Source organism: Furipterus horrens, unplaced genomic scaffold (assembly GCF_987537825.1).
Source record: "Furipterus horrens unplaced genomic scaffold, mFurHor1.1.pri manual_scaffold_8, whole genome shotgun sequence".
Taxonomy (NCBI): domain Eukaryota; kingdom Metazoa; phylum Chordata; class Mammalia; order Chiroptera; family Furipteridae; genus Furipterus; species Furipterus horrens.
Window position 1 is genome coordinate 44,824,125 of NW_028327178.1, and position 12,502 is coordinate 44,836,626.

General features: G+C 37.0%; 1 protein-coding gene and 1 pseudogene across 2 annotated transcripts in view; both read right to left on the reverse strand.

The window, feature by feature from the left end:
- Positions 1-12,502, reverse strand: part of DLGAP1 (DLG associated protein 1) — a 362,099-nt gene that overhangs the window by 190,683 nt on the left and 158,914 nt on the right. The gene's annotated exons all lie outside the window — the stretch shown is intronic.
- Positions 1,362-2,058, reverse strand: LOC150002840 (peptidyl-prolyl cis-trans isomerase A pseudogene; annotated as a pseudogene).

Consider the following 12,502-nt stretch of genomic DNA (forward strand, 5'->3'; position numbering starts at 1 on the left):
TGGGGAAGGAAATAGACTTACAGGTCCAGGAAGCACAGAGAGTTCAAAAAAAAAAACAAAAAACTGGACCCAGGGAGAACCACACCAAGACACATTATAATCAAAATGTCAAAAATTAAGAATAAAGAGAGAATCTTAAAGGCAGCAAGACAGAAGAAGAGAATTATGTACAAAGGGGTCCCAATTAGGCTATCAGCTGATTTCTCAAAGGAGACCCTGTGGGCAAGAAGGGACTGGCAAGAAATATTCAAAGTAATGAAAAGCAAAAACCTACAGCCATGATTATTCTACCCAATGAAGCTGTGATTCAGAATAGAAGGGCAGAGAAAGTGCTTCCAGGACAAAGTAAAACTGGAGTTCATTAGATCCAAACCACTGTTACATGAGATGTTAAAGGAACTTGTTTAGAAGAAGGAGGATCAAAACTATGAACAGTAAAATGAAAACTGTATCACAACAACCAACAACAGAAGCTAGGGAATCAAAACAAAGGCAAACTAAGTAGGCAATGAGAGTGGGAAAAGAATTATAGGTATGGGGAACATATGGGGGGAGGTCAGCAGGAAGGGGGAAGGGGGAAAGGGAGGGAGATGGTACAGGAATTAAGAAGCATAGTAGGAGAGAGTGGGGTAGACAGGAAGATGTTGAGAAGAACTATATGCACAACCAATGGACATGGACTAAGTGGGGGGGGGGCAACTGGAGGGAGGAGGAGTCACTGGGCGGAGGGGAGCAGAGGGAAAAGAACTTGGTACAACTCTAACAGCATAATCAATAAAACATATTAAAAAATCAATAAATGAACAAAAAAGAAAATACACAAGCAGAAGGGTAAAACTAAGGTTGATTTATGAACAGGCTGAAATTTGGAACTGTACTTTACATACAGATGCCATTAGCAAAAGGTGGAAGACTTATTGACTTAAGATATTTAAGAAAATATTCTCACCAATCATTGGTTGACCACTAAATTATGGCAACTCCAGTGTGAATCCAACAAAGCTGAATTTAAAAAATGAAAGCAAAAATTAAAAAAAAAAAAAGGAAGCAGAGAAGTCAGTGGCTATATTTTTCAGGGAATACAGGCTCTAAAGAACTAGTTCAGAAAAGGTGCTAAAGAATAAGCAGAAGGGCAAAATAAACAAAATCAACAACAAAAAGAAACTGGAGTTTTAGGGAGAGAGAAGATGGAGAGAGAAATCTGTAGATAAAGAAGCTCCAAATACAGATCAAATTATAGAAATGGGAAACATGAAGTAGAATAGGGATCCACGCTTGGATGCCAAAATTATAAAGAAATAGGAGGGAATGATTATCATAAAAATCAGGATATTGGCTACTTTTTTTTTGTTGTTGTTGATTAGTTTTTATTTCATAATCATAAACTTAACTCTGCAATCCAGCTAGACTTGGAAGGGGTAAGGAAAATATGGAACCCAATGAACTGCGGCGAGAGCACGAAGATTACAGAACATTTCCAAGCAGAGAGGGGTGAAGGGGTGCTCTCCTGAGCTACAGAAGGAATGGTCTGGTGGTTAAAATAAAACCCACGTCAAATGTATTAGAGTTGTCCACAGTCAGTAATGGTAATCTTCTTGCTGGTCTTGCCATTCCTGGACCCATAGCGCTCCATGGCTGTCACAACACCCATGCCATCTTTCACCTGGCCGAAGACCACATGCTTGCCATCCAGCCACTTGGTCTTGGCCGTGCAGATGAAGAACTGGGAACCGTTTGTGTTGGGTCCAGCATTTGCCATGGACAAGATGCCAGGACCTGTGTGCTTCAGGATGAAATTCTCATCATCGAATTTCTTCCCGTAGATGGACTTGCCGCCTGTGCCATTGTGGCGTGTGAAGTCCCCACCCTGGCACATAAATCCCGGAATAATTCTGTGAAAGCAGGAACCTTTATAACCAAATCCTTTCTCCCCGGTGCTCAGAACACGAAAGTTTTCTGCCATCTTTGGGACTTTGTCTGCAAACAGCTCGAAGGAGACGCGGCCCAAGGGCTCGCCGTCGGCAGCGATGTCGAAGAACACGGTGGGGTTGACCATGGCTGGATGCGGGAATATCCGGGGCGGCGGTGGCGGCGTCTGCAAGGCCTGGCTACTTTTTGGGAGAGGGAGACAATGTGATTGGATCTGGAGTAGCTGGCAAAATTCCACTTCTTGATTTGGATGGTAGTTTCAAGGGTATTTGCTTTATGATAATTCATTAAATATATATTTCTTTTTTAAAGTATATTTTATTGATTAAGCTGTTACAGTTGTCCCAATTTCTTTTCTCTATGCTCCCCTCTGCCCAGTAGCCTCCTTCCCTCCAGCAATCCCACCCCCTTAGTTCATGTCCATGGGTCATGCATATAAGTTCTTTGGCTTCACCCTTTCCTATGTTATTCTTAACTCCCCCTTGTCTATTTTGTACCTACCAATTATGCTTCTTAATCCCTGTACATTCTCCCTCATCTCCCCCCTTCATCCTCCAAGCTGCTAACCCTCCATATGGTCTCTGTAGCTATGATTCTGTTCCTGTTCTGGTTGTTTGTTTGTTTTTGTTTTAATTTTTTTAGGTTCCGTTGTTGATAATTGTGAGTTTGTTGTCATTTTTACTGTTCATAGTTTTGATCTTTTTCTTAAATAAGTCCCTTTAACATTTTATATATTAAGTCCTTGGTGATGATGAATCCCTTTAGCATTACCCTGTCCAGAAAGCACTTTATCTGTCCTTCCATTCTAAATGATAGCTTTGCTGGATAGAGTAATTTTGGTTGTAAGTCCTTGCTTTTCATCACTTTAAGTACTTCTTGCCTTCCCTTCTTGCCTGCAAAGTTTCTTTTGAGAAATCAGCTGATAATCTTATAGGCACCCCTTTGTAACTCTCTTTTCTCTTGCTGTTTTTAAGATTCCCTATTATTTTTAACCTTTGGCATTTTAATTATAATGTGTTTTGGTGTGGGCCCCTTTGGGTCTAGCTTGTTTGGGACTCTCTGTGTTTCCTGGACTTGTATGTCTATTTACTTCACCAAATTTGGGAAGTTTTCCTTCATTATTTTTTCATCTAAGTTTTCAATTTCTTGCTCTTCCTCTTCTCCTTTTGGCATTCCTATGACATGGATGTTGGCACATTTAAAGTTGTCCCAGAGGTTCCTAAGTCTCTCCTCATTTTTTTCAACTCTTGTTTCTTCATTTTGTTCTGGTTAACTGTTTATTTCTTCCTTACATTCCAAATCATTGATTTGAACCCCAGTTTCTTTTCCTTCACCATTGGTTTTGTGTGGACTTTCCTTTGTTTCACTTAGCATAGTCTTCACTTCTTCCCTTCTGCATTTGCTGTATTCAGGCATGTTTGTCAAGTCTGTGAGCATCTTTATCACCAGTGTTTTGAAGTCCGAATCTCTTAGGTTGGCTATTTCCTTGTCTGTTAGGTTGGCTATCTCCTCGTCGCTTAGTTCTCCCACTGGAACTTTGATCTGTCCCTTCCTTTGGGCCATACTCCTCTGTCTCCTCAACTTGACAGGCTCTTGTGTTTGTCTCTGCGTTTTAGGTAGAACTATCACATCTGTTACATTGTAAGAAGCGGAGCCTTAGTTATTCATTAATATGGGTGACTTGTTTCACCACATTATGGTGCTGTATGTGGGGGAGAGTCTGAGAGGGAACAATGCCACTTGCTCAGCACTACCCCCTTTTACAGGCACTTCTCCCACTTCCCACTTCCCACTTCCCATTTGGGACTGGCACCCCTCTAGCTGTTGTCCTGGCTGTGGTTCCAGATTAGGTGGGTCTGCGAATGTTCCAGGAATGTGGGGGCCCTCTAAACAAACAGACTCTGCTGAGAGACTGGCAGTTTCTTCCTCTGACCCAGCTCTCATTGGTTTTCACAGTCAGGAGCAATGAGGCTTTATTTTCCCCGGAGTTGGAACTGTGAGCTGCATGGTCTGGTCTGGTGTTGGAAGCACTCCCTAGGTTTCCCTCTCTACTTTTTAAAATATGTGAGACTGTGCTTTCTGCCAGCCTGCCACTGCTGCCACCACCACACTGCATCCTCTTAGCTCCAGCTCTGCCCCTTTTTCCTGTCTGGATGAGCATTTCTTCTTTATATCTTTGTTTGTTGGACCTCTATGCAGCTCAGTTTTCTGGAACTTCTGGTTGCCTCCAGTTTTGAGGCAGTTGTATTCCTTCTTAGTTGTGGAGGGAAATGCAGCATGACTACCTATGCCTCCTTCTTGGCCAAAAGTCTCAATATTTATTTTGTAAGATTTTTTGTATATGTATTTTATTTTTCAATTATAAAGGTTTAAATTAAAAGAAATGGGGAGGTATCTGAGTCAAGAGTTGTTACAATATAATAGGCAAAATGTATAATTTTCAGCAAAAAATTAACTTAAATATTTTATAAGTATAAAGATGTTATCTGTATAACAATAGTAGCACAAATAGTGGGAGTAAAGGGAGCTATATTGGAGAAAATTTTCTATTCATAATTGAAATTGAATTAATATTAAACTGAATTAGTTTATTTCAATTTAACATCTATATTGTAATCCACACAGTAACTACTAAGAAAATAATTTAAAAAAATATATAGTAAAAAAAGCAAAGAAATGTAAATGATACATTAGAGAAAAATGTATAATACAAAAAAGGGAATAAGAAGGGAATAGAGGAGCAAAAGAGATATGAGACATATAGGAAACAAATAGCAAAATGGTAAATCTAAATCCTACTATAGTTATATTAAGTGTAAATGAATTAAACATCTCAATCTGAAGGCAGAGATTGTGGGACTGGATAAAAGACAGGATTCAACTATGTGCTGTCTATAAGAGACATACTTTAAATTAAAAAACACAAATAGGTTGATAGTGGAAGGATGGCAAACCCAAAGAAAACTGGAGTGGCTATATTAATATTAGATCAAATACACATTAAGACAAAAAAGTTTACTAGAGGCATGAGGGATATTTTATAATCACAAAATAATGAATTCATTAGCAAACATGCTAAAATTATTAACATAGATGCACCTACTCACCGAGCCCCAAAATACATGAAACACAAACTAACAGAATTGAAGGGAGAAGTGAATAATTCAATAAGAATAGTTGGAGACTTCAATATTCCACTTTCAATAATGGATAACACAATTACACAGAAAATAAGCAAGGATATAAAAGCCTTGAATAACACTATCAACCAACCAAAACTAACAGACATCTATAGAACACTCCACTGAACAAAATTAAAATACACATTCTTTTCAAACGCATATGGAACATTATCTAGGATAGACTAGAGATTAGGTCATAGAACAAGCCTGAATAAATTTAGAAGGATTGAATTTGCACAAAGTACATTCTCTAATTATAATAGAATTAAATTAAAAATAAAAAACAAAAAAATTTTGAAAAGCTATGACTATTTGGAAATTAAATATTTCTAAAAACCCATATGTCAAAGAAAAAGTTACAAAGGAAATTAGAAAGTATTTTGAAATAAGTAAAGATAAAAATCCAGTATATCAAAATTTATGGAATGCAGTTAAAGCAGTGGTTAGAGGAAAATCAATAGGTACAAATGAATGTATTAGAAAAAAGGAACGATCTTTAATCATAATGTAAGCTTTCACCTTAACAATGATAAAAAAGAAGAGAAAATTAAACTTAATGCACGTGGAAGGAAAAATATAACAGCCATTAGACTGAAAATTAATAAAATAAAAGAACAAAAAAATTAGCTGTTTTTGAACAAAAGTTCTTTCTTCGAAAAAACACTAGCACTTTCAATAGACAGATGACTAAAATTAGGACTAATAAAAGATATATTAGAGCTTACTTCTAGAAATTAAAAAGATTATGAGAATACAAAATTTAACAATTCAGATCAAATGGACAACTTTTTAGAATCTAGAAAAACAAACTTACCAAAACTAACTCAAGAAGAAATAGAAAAGCTGAATAGATCCACAACAGGTAAAGAATTGAGTTTGTAATTAAAAATATTTTCATAAGGAAAAGCTCAGGCCCAGAAGGTGAATTATATTGAACACTTAATGAAATAATTAATATCAGTACTCCCCAAACTGTTCCAAAAAATATAAGGAAAAGAAATAATCTCAAATTCATTCTACAATACCAAATTCAGACAATGATGTTTCAAGAAAAGAGAACTACAGACTAATAGCCCTTATTAATATAAACACAACAATCTTGAACAAACAATAGCAAACTCAACCTGAAACATACAAAAAGGATTACACACTATCACCCAAGTCAGATTTATTTCAGGAATATAAGGTTGATTTAACACATGAAAATAGATTAATGTACCACATAAAAATTAACTTGAAAACTTTATAAGTATTAGAGATGTAATTTGTATAACAATAGCACAAATGGAGGAGTAAAGGGAACTAAACTGAAGAACAAAAACCATGTGATCATCTCAATAGAAGTATATAAAACATTTAAAAAAATCCAATACCCATTCAAGATAAAAAAAAAAAAGCCCCAAATAAACTTGGATTAGAATGGAACTTCTTTATTTTTATAAAGAGCATCTCCAAAAACCTACAGGTAACATCACTTAATGATGAAATAATGAAGGCCTTCCCCATAAGATTGGGAACAAAGTATGGATGACTGTTTTTTCCACTTTATTTCAACATCATACTGGAGTTTCTAGCCAGTGCAGTCAGGCAAGAAAAAGAAAAAAGAGTTACACAAGTAAATACCTGATATATTTTAAACTGATGAATGAACTCTGTACATTGGATACAAGTCTTGGCTTTTTGTCATTAACTACTTGAATGACTTGAAATCTTAGGCATTCAGTTTTCTCATGTGTAAAATGAGAAAGCTCTAAATTTGTATGATGCTATAATAATAGTGGCTTTGGTTTAAAGTAACATTCTTGATGATATTGACCATAACTGGCCAAACTTCCCTTCTTGTGTTCCAGATGCTCATATTACTGGGCACATCAAGTCCTTTTTTCAAAAACTTTGCTTCTTTTGCAACACTATGTTGTTCCTTAAACATTATTTTTTCTTCAGTTTCTTAGGATTATAACTGAACAAAGGGATCCATTTCACCAACTGATTAGCCCAATCAAAGGAGCACAGCTACGACACAGGGGCAACTTCTACAGTTTAAGATACACGCTGAAGGAACAAACTCTTCCAGACTACCTGCTACTTTGTTTGTTGATCTTTCTCCACATGTGTTTGACATGGGGGCCGAATGCCAGCATTACTTCTGGGAGATACTGCAATTGTCAAGTGCTGTCTCAGAGGCCTAGGGTTCAGGGTGGGGTAAAAGGGAATTGGGGAGATAGTCTTGGGGATTCATTTGATGCCGCACCTTTTTACTTGCTCCATCAACTTTGCTCTGCAGAGAGAGAAGAACTGATGTGGGTGGAGATTGCTGACTATTCAGCTGGGGCAGCTACCAAAGAGCAACAGGCTTACTATGTGCTAAGCCTTATACTAGAAGCTGGGATAATCCATTTTAGTTACAAAGTGGGCCTTGTCCAAAATGAAGGTGCAGTTCTTTCCACAATAATTGATCAGACATAGAAATTATCAGCACAAAATAGAATAGTGTGCCAAACATATTTTGCATCATGTTTAGACTCTCTGACACTTGGAATTCAAATGATGTTTCCTCAGATTCTCTAGACTATGCAACATTAGATTTAAAGCAATACAAAACAAATTCCAGGTATTCATAAGGCTTGTGCTAAATGTTATGGAGGACTCATGATTCCTGCCTCTGAGAACTTTAGTCTTTCAGTTGAGACAGATATGCAGGACTAATGTCAAGATAATTCATTTTAAGCTTATAATAGGTGTTCTAGAAAGCAGCAATAAAAGGGTAATAAAAAAGACTCACTTGGTGAAGACATTAGGAAGAGCTTCGGAGACAAGATGGCTTCAAGTTAAAGCCTGAATGATAAGACTGTTACCAGGTAAAAGTGAGCCAGACAGAAGGCATTTCAACCCAGGGACCTATGAGGGCAGAAGCTTAGAGGTGCAGGGTACAGGATACAGTGCAGTGCTGGGGATGGAAAATATTCAGGATGTCGGGGTGTACAGGCCAGAGCCTTCTCTCATCAGAGGCTTATTGAAGTGTGCTGTAATTGCCTTCTGATCAGTCTCTCCCATAAAACTTGGGGTTTCTAAGGACACTGACAACATTTGGGGTTATGCGAGCATATGAATTTCCTCACTGTCTTCCCAAAGCTCACCACAGTAGCTGGCATATATTAGGCTGCCTTAAATATTTGTTGAATAAATGTGAGAGGGGAGGAGTGAGGCCCCTAAGACATTGTGACAAGAAGCTCAGTAAAAACTTGATGAGGATCCGAAGAAAATTAGGGCATCATGGAAGACAAAGACCTGAGGGGTGGTGTAGGGGAGACTCCACTGGCAGTGGCTGAGGGGGCCCTGAGAGTTGACCTGCTGATTTCCATTCCTGGGTGACAGAAAGCAGGTTGGTGATGTCTTTTACCATAATATTTAGACCTCTTAGGCCAGGAGAACTTCTTTCTGTGGAAGCAGTAATGAAAGAACCTTTCTTGATACTTCAATGTGCCCAGGAAAGTTTTATTGCTGGCTGGCTAAGGATACAGCAGTTAGTACGTAAAGAATGGTTTGCAAAGAACCCTATGAAGGAATTTTTAAGCTATGGCCTGCTTTCATCATCTAAGGGGGTCCATGTGAGTACATGGTGATATACACTTAGACAAATCACCACATAGAATTGAGATGAACAGAATAGTGGGGGTCCTTCTCTCTCTTTCTTCTACTCTGTGGTGATGAGTTTTATAAAAATAATTGTTATGTATTACCTCAAAAAGACTCCTGCAATTATTTTTGCTTCAGTTTGCTTAGAACCAAATTGATCACCAAATCAGTTAAAATAATTCAGAGAGAAATTTGATTTGTTGTGGGAGGTGGTTGCCTTTAACATAAGTAGTTTCGTGGTGGGGCTCTTGTTCTGCTGATCTTGGCTCTGCATTCAATAACCTGACTCAACTGAGTGTCAGTTGGCTCCATGGCCCTGGACAAACCACACTTTCTTTTTCCTTAAAATAGAGATAATGATACCCACCTTATGGAGTTGTGAGAATTTACTCCATAATTAGCATCTCTCTATCTGTGTGTGTTAATGTGGCAAAATACATGTAACATAAAATCCACCATTCCAGCCATTCTTAAGTGTACAGTTGAACGGCTTTAAGTAGTTTCACATCTTTGTGTAACCATCAACATCATCCAACCCCAGAACTTTTTCATCATCTCAAACTGAAACTGTTGTACCCATTACACACTAACTCTCCATTTCATCTTTCCCCTAGACCCTAGCAACCATCACTCTACTTTCTGTTTGTTTGAATTTGAAAACTCTTTAAGTACCTCATACAAGTGTAATCATACAGCCTTTTTTCACTTACCATGTCTTCAAGGTTCATCCATGTTGCAGCGTGTGTTAGAATTTCCTTCCTTTAAGGCTAAATAATATTCCATTGTGTGCATATAACCACATTTTATTTATCTATTTATCTGTTAATGGACACTTGGGTTACTCCTACTTTTTGACTATTGTGAATGATGCTCCTATAAAAATGAATGTAAAAATATCTATTTGAGTCCCTGCTTTCAATTCTTTTGAGTATATACTCAGAAATAGGACCCTCTCTCTAACAGAAGAACTTAACACTTTCTATTTCATTTCTTAGCAGTTAAGTTACCAACAAATTTGGGGACCAACATAATAAAAACAAACCGTCACTTCTTTCCCTCTGAAAAAGCGCTCTATACAATTGACTCCTGAACAACATGGAGGTTAGCAGCATTGACCCCTGTGCAGTTCAAAATCTGTGTATATCTTTTGACCGACCAAAAACTTAACTTCAATCAGCTCTTTGTATCTGATAAGCAGCTGGTAATCTGAGGTTCAGAATCTGTAGTTGGGAATGTGAAAATGCTGGTTTTGATCTGTGACTGGCTGAATATGTAGATGTGAAACCCATGGCTATGAAGAGCTGGTTGTAAAAAATCTGCTATAAGTGGATATGTGCTATTCAAACCTGAGTTGTTCAAGGGTCAACTCTATATAATTATGGTAAGTTTTAAGGACACTAAATAATACAGTAGTACTTCAGGGACTATTACTGCTATGGCTAAAAATAGAAAAATGATACTTCTATTATTTGGTGAAAAGTACAATAATAAATCTAAATATAAATGTACTGTTCTAGTAATTGCAAAACAATAATATAGTTAAAACTTAATACAGTATTATTGAGAATAAATTACATTGCCATGATTAAGACATCCAGGAAAATAATTCCATAAGCAGAGATTGCAGAGAGACTGGTGACAGTAGTGTCAGTTTATGAACTGGTGAGAAAAAACAATGTCATCACTAAGAAAGATGTGATGACAATTCAAATGTACTGGTTAGTAAAGAGCCTGCAATGGTAATTTTTAGGAGGGACTAGAAATAGTGACCTACATGCTCCTTTGAGTTGAATACAGAACATTTCTTTCCATTTAAAAAGTGTCAGGGCAAAGCAGCTATACTTACACAGATGTAAGTTGACATTGACAAATTGGAGCAATTAAAGCCTGTGTAAAAGTATTTTGATAAATTTTTCACAAAGTGCTTCATACTCTGACTTCATTGTAGGAAGAAAAAAGCAACTAAAGACAGACTCTTAAATAATTCTCTTAATGTCGGTTCTCTTTTAATTACCATCGTTAAGTGCTCTGTGTCTGTCCTCACTATCAGCATGCCAAAAGGTCACAAAAACAACTCTTCCATGCAATAGTCTTCAACTGTTGTAAACACAGCTATCATGTCCCAGCCAAAAGTTATCTTCTTCAGGTGACGTGCTCTCTTTATCTAGTCCATTTATGTCAAGATTTCCAGGCTCTCCATTACCTTGATGATGCGTCTCTTGTCAGTCCAACTTGTTATTTTCTCTTTCACAACAGAGCACCCAGAACCAGACTCAGACTTTCAAATGTGGGCTGACAAGTGCAGAAGACAGTATGGCCACAACAGTCTGTTCTGTGGTAAATCCTCCTGGATGTGGCCCGAGAAAGCTCTCGATTGCCTGTCCTACAACCATACTGTTAGCTTTTGGTAAGACATCTTTGGACAACTTTTAGATCTTCATATTAAATGATGGTAAGTCATGCTAATACTTGGTCTTTTTGTGTCTGTTAAATGAAAACCAAAAGCTAATCCTATCATCCCCAGTATATATATCAGCTATTCTTGCCAGTTATATGTCACCAGCAAATGTGATAACAGAAGCTAAAGAACAAAAGTCCAAATTAGTGTTACAAGATCCTCGGCATTGAAGTGCTTTATCAATAATGTCTTGTTTACTTATCATGCCAATATTATGGATTATTATTTCAATTATGTAGCATTATCATCCATACTTTACAAATAAAGAAACTAAAGTTGACATATTTGTAAACTCAGAATTGAAAGTTAGGTCTATCTAACTTTTGTAGTCTTGACTACCTGTACCCTCTCCACAAGCATGCCATCTATGTTCTTACCAAATCACTAGCAAAATTATTGATGAGGATTGGGTAAATCAGTGATCCCTGAATTGGCTCAGTTTATTAATAATACAGTTTTTGCTATAAGGCTATTTCTTGTATGCCCCTATTACCCAACCCATGTTTCTCTGATTTTTATTATTTCCTTTAAGTCAATTGTGATCCTATTCTAAATGCAATTACATTTCTCTGATATGTTTCAACCATCTCAAAAAGGAAAATATAGGTACTTCTATATATGTCTTGTTAGTAAATCTATGTAGGCTTCCTATTTTCTAAATCATCACAAACCATCTGTTAATTAATTAATTTCAATACCAATTATCATGTTTTTATTTTTATTTTATTTTATTTATTATTTTTAAATTTGTTTATTGTTTTTTCTTTTTTTAATTGTTTTTCTATTACAATTATCCAATATTCACCCCCATTGCTACCCCCAACCCTACCCACCCTTTCCCCCAAGTCAATCCCCACCCAGTTGTCCATGTCCATGGGTCATTCATACTAGTTCTTTGACTAGACCCTTTCCCTTCTTTCCCCTATTCTCCCCTCTCTCTACCCCCATGGTCACTGTCAGTCTGCTCCTGTTTACTTGCCTCTAGTTCTATTTTGCTCATTTGTTTGTGTTGTTCATTAGTTTCCTGTATTAGGTGATATCATATGGTATTTGTCTTTTGCTGACTGACTTATTTCACTAAGCATAATACTCTCATGTCTATTTTTATTTTTTTAAAAATTATATTTTATTGATTGTGCTACTACAATTGTCCTGAATTTTCCCCCTTTGTCCCCCTCCACCCAGCAATCCCCACTCCTTCAGGCAATCCCTCCACTACTGTTCAAGTATGTGTGTCATGTGTATAAGTTCTTTGGCTATTTCATTTCCTATACTGTATTTCAAATCCCATGGCTCT